General features: G+C 44.9%; 4 non-coding genes and 1 pseudogene across 4 annotated transcripts; 3 read left to right on the top strand and 2 right to left on the bottom strand.

Moving 5' to 3' along the window:
- Positions 1–3048: 3048 nt before the first annotated feature.
- TRNAR-UCG (transfer RNA arginine (anticodon UCG)) lies at positions 3049–3121 on the top strand. The gene has a single exon. It is a non-coding gene; the product is annotated as a tRNA-Arg (tRNA).
- A 1202-nt stretch (positions 3122–4323) lies between these two features.
- TRNAR-UCG (transfer RNA arginine (anticodon UCG)) lies at positions 4324–4396 on the top strand. Its single transcript has one exon. It is a non-coding gene; the product is annotated as a tRNA-Arg (tRNA).
- A 206-nt stretch (positions 4397–4602) lies between these two features.
- On the bottom strand, positions 4603–4712 carry TRNAL-CAA (transfer RNA leucine (anticodon CAA)). The gene is made up of 2 exons: positions 4675–4712; positions 4603–4648 (listed from the first exon to the last, which is right to left on the bottom strand). It is a non-coding gene; the product is annotated as a tRNA-Leu (tRNA).
- A 1645-nt stretch (positions 4713–6357) lies between these two features.
- TRNAN-GUU (transfer RNA asparagine (anticodon GUU)) lies at positions 6358–6431 on the top strand. Its single transcript has one exon. It is a non-coding gene; the product is annotated as a tRNA-Asn (tRNA).
- Positions 6432–9000: 2569 nt separating this feature from the next.
- On the bottom strand, positions 9001–9070 carry LOC142660090 (U2 spliceosomal RNA; annotated as a pseudogene).
- Between the last annotated feature and the right edge of the window lie 414 nt (positions 9071–9484).

Below are 9484 nucleotides of genomic sequence, written 5' to 3'. Positions count from 1 at the left end.
CGCCGGAAAAAAACAAAAAACTTTTACTTACCCCCTCCCTTTGATTGGCTGTAGCGGTCACATGGCCTGCAACGTCATCCGGGGAGGCCGGACTGGAGAAGAATCAGGGAACTCTGGGTAAGTATAACTTTATTATTTATTTATTTTTATTACTTGCGTTTTTTGCGGCGCTTCGCTGTGATTTCGCCGCAAATATCGCAACACACACCGCTTTGTTGCGGGTTTAAGCACCCCAATGGATTCAATGAGTAAACCCGCAACAGAAGAGTTGCGTATCTGCGGAATTAATTGACATGCTGAGGTTGAAGTAATCGCACCGCAGGTCAATTTATGTGCGTTTTTTTGGGCGGAAATTTACCGCAGTGCGGGGACGAGATTTGTTGAAATCTCACCGACGCTGCGGCTACCGTAATACGCTGCGGATTTTCCACAATTAATCCGTTGTGGATAATCTGCAGTGTTTACGCCGTGTGTGTTCCTACCCGAACAGTTCTCCTTTTTGTAAGAGTCAATGTTCCCATTCACATCGAACAAAGCTCAACCAAATTTTTCGATTTCGGCAGGATCAGCCTGTTCACGGGGGAGTGAGAATGAAAAAAAGCAAATGAGAATTCAGCCGACCGTTCTTTAAAGTGAATGGCCGCCTTATAACGGGGTTCACACGTCACGGTCAGAATTCTTTTTTTTTACCGTGACTGTGGAAAACCATTCCTTTTTGCAAAAACACAGCTAAACGGCGAGCGTGCACGTGTTCTCAATAGGGAGGAGTAAACCTGCTTGCTGACAGGCTCCACACCGGCAGTGGCTTCTCTCCTTGCAATCAAAAGAATCGGCATGGTGGAGTCCAGCAGCCCCCCCGACATCCGTATAAAAAACTGCCCCTGTGATTCCAGCCTAATCCACTTCATGTCTGTCCGGATCCCGGCGCGCTGACGGCTCCTGCCGCTTTGTGTCCCCGACTTTCTACAATAATGTCTGGACCAAAGTACAAATCCAGCATTTTACCTCTTGTGGCACCGCCATTTCCTCCCGGGGGGTCTGGATTGTCCCCCTTTATACATAAATGCCAAGAATTCAACACTTTTTTTTTTTTTCCCCCGGGAATTCACTCCAATGGTTGCAAAATTCTTTATGCTAAACGTTTGCATTGCCCCATGGGAGATTGTCGGCCGAGAAGTCCTTCATGATGTGGTGACTTTCTATAGACCTGTCTGTGTGGAGCGTCTTCAGAAATGGCGCGGACGTTTATCTTCTTCTTCGTGATGCTTATTTGTTCTGTCGTGTGATTTGGAGACCCCCCCCCTCCCCCGCTGTCCTATTTCCAAAACCTCAATGCAGATTTGGCGTGTGATTAGGACGACTTTCCTCCATTGTGTTGCTAATGGTTTTCCTGCCAATGATTCACTTTGATCAGTCGTCTAGCCGTTGTCCCGGGTACAGGAGACGTCCCGAAATCTTCCAGCACTAAACAGATTACCTGACAAGTCTCACCCCCCATATAGTAGGTTCCCCTCACCCCTTCTGATCTCGGGTCTGTCTGCATGGAGTCCCCGTTAGCAGTTTTTGCCTGTGTGGAGCTCCACTATGTAAATAATCCAGGCAAGACAAACGATTCCACAGGTGTCAGTGTGCGCCATTGTGCGGAGAGCCCTTCCCCCGTCTTTTGACTAAACATACCCTAGGGGCCAATGCAGATGGCTGTATAACGGATCCGTTTTGGGCACATCTGTAGTAAAGTCTAAGGCCTCGCGCCAATTTCAGTTATTTTCTCCAGGGTGATATCCATTTTTTTTAACGGATAGCACCCTGACTCTTTCATTTCTATGGGGCCACGCACACTTCAGTTGTTTAGACGGTTCCGTTCGTCCGTTCCGTCAAAAGTAGCTCATGTCCTACTTTTCTCCGTCGTTCAGGGACCGTGGGGCCCATTGAATTCAATGGGTCCGTCAAAAAAAAACGGACGGCACATGGAAGGCATCCGTGTGTCGTCCGTTTTTTACGGATCCGTTGCTAAGCAACGGCAGGGCGTGCCAAAGTTCCCTGCGTTCAACACACAAGATGGAATTTAACGGACCGTTTAAAACGGAAAAACGGAACGGACGCGGAGTGACAACGGAAACCACACGGATGTCACAACGGACCCACGGATCCGTTTTAAACGGACGTGAATAAGGTGAAGGATGTGCGCGCGTGACCGATTTACGTGCATAAAAAATGCCCGGAAATCTGGTCCGTGTGCGTTGCGTTATTGCATCTGCGCTTTGCGAATGGCATGTTTTTTTTCACGCACTCGCAAAGCACTTTTTTTTTCCAATGGAATTGATGCGCAAATCACGCACCCATTGACCTCAATGGGCGCGTAGGTATGTGAAATTGCACCACTATAGGGCATGCAGTGAGTTTCACGTAACGGCCTCTCGCTGCGTGACAACTCCTGCATGTGTGAACAGCCTCAATGAAATCAATGGGTCCGCGTGCCGTGAGTGATTTCCGCACACAGCACGCGGACGAGTTTTAATGAGCCCTAAGGCCAGATTCACACGAACCGGTGCAAACTCGGATGTGGAAAAACGCGCTACGTAAAAATTCTGCCGAAAAACCGTTTATAAATTGACCTGCGGTGCGTTTTTTATGTGTAATCGCTGCTTTTCTGTTGCGGGTTTTCACCATTGAATTCAATGTGGAGCTAAAACCTGCAACAAATATCAGATGTTGCGATTTTGTGATGTTGCAAAATTGTGCACCACCTAGTCCTATCATGCAACAGTCGGGGCATGTAAGTCATACAATTCTTTTCTCTTTTTATTTTTTTTTATGGTGAATGTTCATTTATTTACAGCGGCCCCGTATTTTGCTCAATATAACGTCACCGTTAGAATTTTACAATTGTTAATAATGCAATTCCCCAATATAATCATTATTAATGGAAATTCACACATCCGCAACTTAGTGCAATAGCATTTAAATGAAAGAATTTTTATAAAACGTTGACTTTTTTTGAGGAAAATTCAGATTGTGTACAATTTGGTATTTGGAGACTTTTCACCTGACCGTGTGGCCTAATGGATAAGGCGTCTGACTTCGGATCAGAAGATTGAGGGTTCGAGGCCCTTCATGGTCGTTTTTTTCTTTTCATAATATTTTAGATGAATCTGTGTATTTTTTTCCCCCTTATCCATACAACCAATAAGACAGAGTTCAGAAATATGTTAAATTTGAAAAATATCATTTGATCAATCACTAGAATGTCGAACATCAATAGGTGAATCCGTTCCTTCAGTAACTGCTATGTTAACCATATATTTTGCTTTAGTTTTCTCAGCCATATGCAAATTTTGTTGCTATTGTTTTTTTTTCATGGAGCTTGTCGTAGATCTCTGGGGGAGGGCGTGCGCTGTAGAGGGACTGCTTTGGCCTCCAGAAGGCTCATGTTCACAATTTTGGAATGTTTGGTTAAATGAGTTGTCTCAAGAAGACGACCCCTGCCCATATGACATCATAGAGGGAGACCCCATGCTCGGACCTGCTCTATGAGCCAGGACGGAGAGCTGCTGAATGGCTGTCATGTAATACCATATTACACCTGCGGCAGCCGCTAGCGTGAAAATGCCTGGCCAGACAGGGTGTCCGCCAGCAAAATCAGCTGTTTTTTGGCGGTGCTGAGAGCCAGTGCCTGCAATCCAAAAAGGGCTTGTCTATAAGACTATGTTCACACGGTTAACAAAATACGGAGCTGTTTTCAAGCGTTTTTTAAGAAACTCGCCGTTCTTGGATCTGTTTTTATAAAGAGTCAATAAAAAACGCCCTGTCGGAACAGAACAAAGTATTTCCCATTGAAATCAATGGGCAGATGTTTGTAGGCGTTCTTGCTTCCGATTTTTCCGCTGTTTTTCGGGTCCATTATGGCTCGAAAAAACGTCTGAAAATTGCCCGTGTGAACATACCCTAATGTTGGGTTACCACAGGTCGGATACACTGTGTAAAAGTACACAGCATATCCAACCTAGAACCCGCAAGGAACTCCACTAGAAAAACCACCAAATTGTGGTGCAAATTTTTGGGTGGAATACTTGCTGCGGAAAGCAGTTCTTGGGGGGAGGGCTAATATTTAAATCACTGTTCTGTCCAAATGTTACATAAATGTTATTTGTAAAAACCCTTTTCCCATTTTCTGTTTGTAAGTCATATGTTCTGCACAATTTATTGTAAAGAAAAATTGTGATGTGCAAATTTGGCTTTTAGGTCGAATTTTCCCAGCAATAGTGCCCCTCAGTACCGTGCAATAAATTGTCGGGACTGCCCTTCACAGAGGTGGCCAAGGGTGACCGCGTGGCCTAATGGATAAGGCGTCTGACTTCGGATCAGAAGATTGAGGGTTCGAGTCCCTTCGTGGTCGGTGGTTTTACTTTTTTTTTTAATTTAAATGTCATTTCGCCGTACCAAAACAAACTTTTAATGTATTTTCAGATACTTCCTTTTTGAAATATGTTATCTGTCAGAATGTGGAAAAAAGCAGTCAGTTCTTAGAGCAGTGTAAATTAGGTTTATCCCTATAATGATGTAAGATTATTCAAAAAGTTTTCATCCATCTAGAAAAATTAATGTCAGAAGTGGGATTTGAACCCACGCCTCCATTCGGAGACCAGAACACCCATGTGTAGGTAAGAGAGTCCTCTTGAGTCTGGCGCCTTAGACCACTCGGCCATCCTGACATACTTGTTACCTTTGAAACTGCTCAATGATCGTTCTAAAATCACCCTAATATGTTACATTATTCATGACAGATCTTGCTAATTTTTGCGGTGGCCAATCCGTGGCAGATATCCGAGTTTCTGACGTGGATTTTATTTGTCAAATGGCCCAATAAGAGATAAGTGGCATCAATGTTCTTTTGAAGCTGCTCATCATGTTCTTCTTATTTCCATTTGTTATAAGATTTGTTTCTTGTAGATATTTACGTCCCCGGCATGGACGGTGTGGAGGGTGACCTTATCTTATCCATATATGGTGAGTATAGACGTTTCTTTAATTTTTCTGGGCTTCATAAAATGTGGGTTATCCTTCAGTTCCATGTCCTGGTACATTACACAAACCCCTCTTTACCTGGAGAGTTTGCAGGAATCTATGACATTGCAAATCAGAGTCCAGGTTCGCCATGACCTTCGTCCTCCTACCCCACTGTCTCTTGTTTATCCAGAACTTACTCTACGTTGGTAGCATTGGAAGGTTCCTACATCTACTTCCTTCTCCACATCATCTCACTACTCCTGATTGATATGTTGGACTGTCTTTATATTAGCTAGTTCCAGCACCATGTCCGAGGAATTCTTGATGGCAAACTTTGGGGTGTGCCTTTGGAAGAGATAAGAACGAAGTGCCAACGTAAGGCCAAGTTTCATTATGTTTGTGACCCAACGGGGTCCCATGTTTTGGTATGAACTGAAGCAAGGGAGATTGTTTGAGCTCTTACCTGACTGGGATTTCTTGGAGGGTCCAGGTCGGGAAGGATTTGCTTTCATCTGGGTGAATGGTCTGATGAAGGACCTCTTGGGCTGTCCCAGTGTCATGTCCGTGGCTGCGGGCCATCAGGTTCACTCACCTCCTGACAGCCGCAGCCATGTGTCTGCGAGTGCTGGCCCCAGTCTCCTCCTCAGGAGAGGCCAGCGCTCACGTCCACTCACCTCGGCCGGGTCCCATAGGGTGTAATCATATGTAATTCATATGTAATCAGCCCATGAGTGCCCTGGATTATAAGAAGATCCCAGCCCCTTACTTCGTTGCCTGAGCGTTGTCGTATCCTAAGTTTGTCTTGCAAATGGTCCCCTAGTGTTCCCTGTTCCTGTAACCTGTATCCTGATCTAGCGTCGTGCTGTATACCACGCCTGTCCTGCTACTCCATGCCTGACGTCTACCTGCTGCCTAGTCCCAGCCAAGCCTGCCTTGCTATTGTCCAAGCTGCCACAGGTACCCTATATGAACTATAGACTCTGACCTTCGCCCTGTTGGCCAGCTGCCATACTGCCAAGGCGGTACGGCCCAGTGGGTCCACGAACTCTACGTGACACCCGGTTTATCCTGGGCCCGTTCTTTGGATCTGAACAAAGGCCCTATAAATGAAAGGGCTTTTTCGAGATTTTGGGTTTCTTTAGGTCCGCAAATGATTTGCGTGTCATATAATAGGTCTTCACTTAGTGTATAGATTCAGGACTAAACAGATTATTATTGTCTTGGTTGGAAAGCTCATGAGATTTAGGAGCGAGTTCCACCAGCTCACAGAAGTCAGCGATTGCTATCATGTGTCGGAATCGGTGCGTTGCAAGTAGGGAAGTATAAACCTGTAAAAATAGTACATCAAATGTCTCTGTGGCGCAATTGGTTAGCGCGTTCGGCTGTTAACCGAAAGGTTGGTGGTTCAAGCCCACCCAGGGACGAATTATTTTATCTTTTCATTTGAATGTTCTCTAACCATAAGGGCTCATGCAGACTTTGTTATTCTCTTCACTGTCCTATCTTTTTTTTTATTTTTTTTTGCTCTTCGCTTACTGAACCATTCATTTCTATAGTTCCATAAACACATCCGCTTTTTTTTGTGCATCCGTGTGTCCATTAACAAGTTATAGAACAGGTCCTATGCTTGTCCCTATTTGTGGTCCATCTCATTCTAGTTTATGAGGCCGCAAAAAAACGGACATCACACGGAGGCCACTAAGATCCGTGTTTTGCGGTCCGCAAAATGGAAATGCTCTTTTGCACGATGTCTAAGAATAATAGTTCGAGCTACACAGGCTGTTCCCTCATTATCATTGACCTCTTTTAATTAACCCCTTAATGGCCGCCCATATGCCTTTTCACAGTGGTCATTATGGGGAATTATGGCACTGTGCAGCCTTTTCATGGCTTTCATTGTATGCCTATTATGCCTGTCAGGCCCAGAAGTATTGCCGTGTATTATAAAAGCGATCAAATGATCACATAATAAAGTCCCATGGTGGGACAAAACAAAAAAGTTAAAAATAGTTTGATAAAGTTACTAATAAATAAATGAAAAACAAAATAAAAAATAAATTTTTAAAACAAATTAAAAAAAGCTAAACATAATTGGTATCGCCGCGTTCGTAACGACCCGAAGTATAAAACTATTACCTTATTTAACCAGCAGGGTAAACACCGTAAAAAATAAACTAAAAAGCAATAGCAGAATTTTTGTTTCCTGTTCATCCTGCCTTCCAAAAAATGCAATAAAAAGTGATCAAAAAGTCGTCTGTACCCCAAAATGGTACCAATAAACCCTACAATACGTCCCACAATAAATAAGCCCTCATACAGCTACATTGGCTGAAAAAGAAAAAAGTTATGGTTTTTAGACTATGGCGACACAAAAACAAACACATTTTAAAAAAATTGTTTTTTTGGGTTAAAGTAGTAAACATAAAAAAATTATATAATCTTTGTAATCTGACCCGCAGAATAAAGTTATTATGTAATTTATACCGCACACGGTAAACTGAGTAGAATTGAGATGCAAAAAAGAATGCCGAAATTCTGTTTATGGCTTTTGAAGTACCGCAACCAAAATATGCAGAATACGGGCATTGATCCCGCTACCTCTCACATGCTAAGCGAGCGCTCTACCATCTGAGCTAATTCCCCTTCCAACGCCCCTATGCACACAGCCATACCTGTCATTATGGAGGTTTGCCGTCTCTGGAGATTGAATCTTTTTTTCCCCGACAGCTGACACTCCACTGTTGCCGATCAGTGGCTCATTTCCACTGATTTTGGCAATTAACCACTTAAATGCGATGATCGATTGCAATCGCCGCATTTTAGGGGTTTCTAGCACATCGGCAGACCTCACAATGAAATTGTGAGGTTTGCAGATGGCTAGCATGGCGACCTGAGGCCAAGTAATTGCCTCCGTGTCTGCCATGTACGGAAGCCTATCAGGACCAGCCTCCTTTTAGACTTCCTGTCAGAGTGACAGGACGTCACTATCGTTCGCGATGCACACTGTCAGTGACAGTGTGCATCGGGAACCAGGAGGCCAGCTGTCCCCGACACTGACACTCCACTGTTGCCGTTCAGAGGCTCATCGCCGCTGATTTTGGCAATTAACCCGTTAAATGCGGAGCTCGATTGCGATCGCCGGATTTAGGGGGCTTGTAGCACATCGGCAATTGTGGGGGCTGCTTTTTTTTTTTTTTTGAAAGCCTGAGCCGTGCTTTCTCTCACCCAAGTGCCTAAAAAGTGCAGAGGTGCCACACAAAAAGTGTACAAGGATGTGGTCTATCGCAGCCCTTCTCTTAAAACAGAGAGGCCCCGTATAACCATTCCCAGACCCTCCAAACCACAGGCCTAGAGGATCGAGGCTCAATGATCCCCCCCTCGCCGAAGCTTAGGGAGACCCAAACATACTCCTAGGCTTCTACCTGGGCTGCCACGCCAGTGTCCACCTAGGAGCCTACATCAAGGTCGAACCTCCCCTCCGAAGAAGGGAGGCCGGGTTGCAGGGGAAAAACGGAACCAGATGGCCACACATTTTCCCCCTAGACCTCAGGAGGGTCCCAAAAGGGCGCCGCATCCCAAAATCCTTGCGACAAACACACAGTGAAAAAACAAAATTAAATAAGTGGATGTGCGCTGTGATACAGCCTGGACATCCACCAGGTATAAAAATTCCTCATCTCCCAGCCAGAAGGCCGGGAGAATAAAGGTGTGTGCGCAGAAGTGTGAAAGACAAGTGCGTGCAAGCAAATGTGCCATCACTCAGTGGGATCCCACCCCCAGTGAGTTAGGGCACCCCAGGGTCACCAGCCCTGGGGCACATAGCAACTCGGGCTTCCAAACTACCCGACCTCATGACCTCGATCCGGCGGTCGCCTGGTCACCTACAAATGGTACCTTTAAACCAAGTGGGTACACCAGAGCGATGACCGTTGGGGTTCCCTGCGCTTACCTCGGCGTTCCGTCATCCCTCTACGATGGCCCCTAAACCACCGGCAGGGATGATTACTAACCTCAGCTCGAACAGCTACTACACTTGATCTTAGCCAAAAGGCCGAGAAGTGAATTGTGGGGGCTGCTGAGGCTTGTGAAGGCACCCAGAGGCCAGACAACGACCTCCGGGTATAAAATATAAGTCCTCACACTGGGTACAAAATATAAGCCCTCACACCGCTCTACTGATGGAAAAATAAAAAAGTTATGGCGTTTGGAAGTGAAAAACTAAAATGGAAAAGCAAAAAAGGATCAGTCCTGCAAAGGTTAATTAATTTCTATTAAAAAAATCAATTATTACCACATGTGGGGTATTGTCATACTCGGGAGAGATTGCGTTACAAATTTAGGGCGACTTTTTCTCCTTTATCCCTTGTGAAAATGAAAAAAATGCAACATTTTAGTGGACAAAAATGTTTATATTCATTTTCATGGCCTAATTCTACTACATTCTGCAAAAAACCTGTATGGTATAAATGCTCACTAT

Source organism: Rhinoderma darwinii, chromosome 8 (assembly GCF_050947455.1).
Source record: "Rhinoderma darwinii isolate aRhiDar2 chromosome 8, aRhiDar2.hap1, whole genome shotgun sequence".
Classification (NCBI taxonomy): Eukaryota; Metazoa; Chordata; class Amphibia; order Anura; family Rhinodermatidae; genus Rhinoderma; species Rhinoderma darwinii.
Note: the sequence above shows the minus strand (reverse complement) of the source record. Positions and strands in the feature narration are given on the sequence as shown.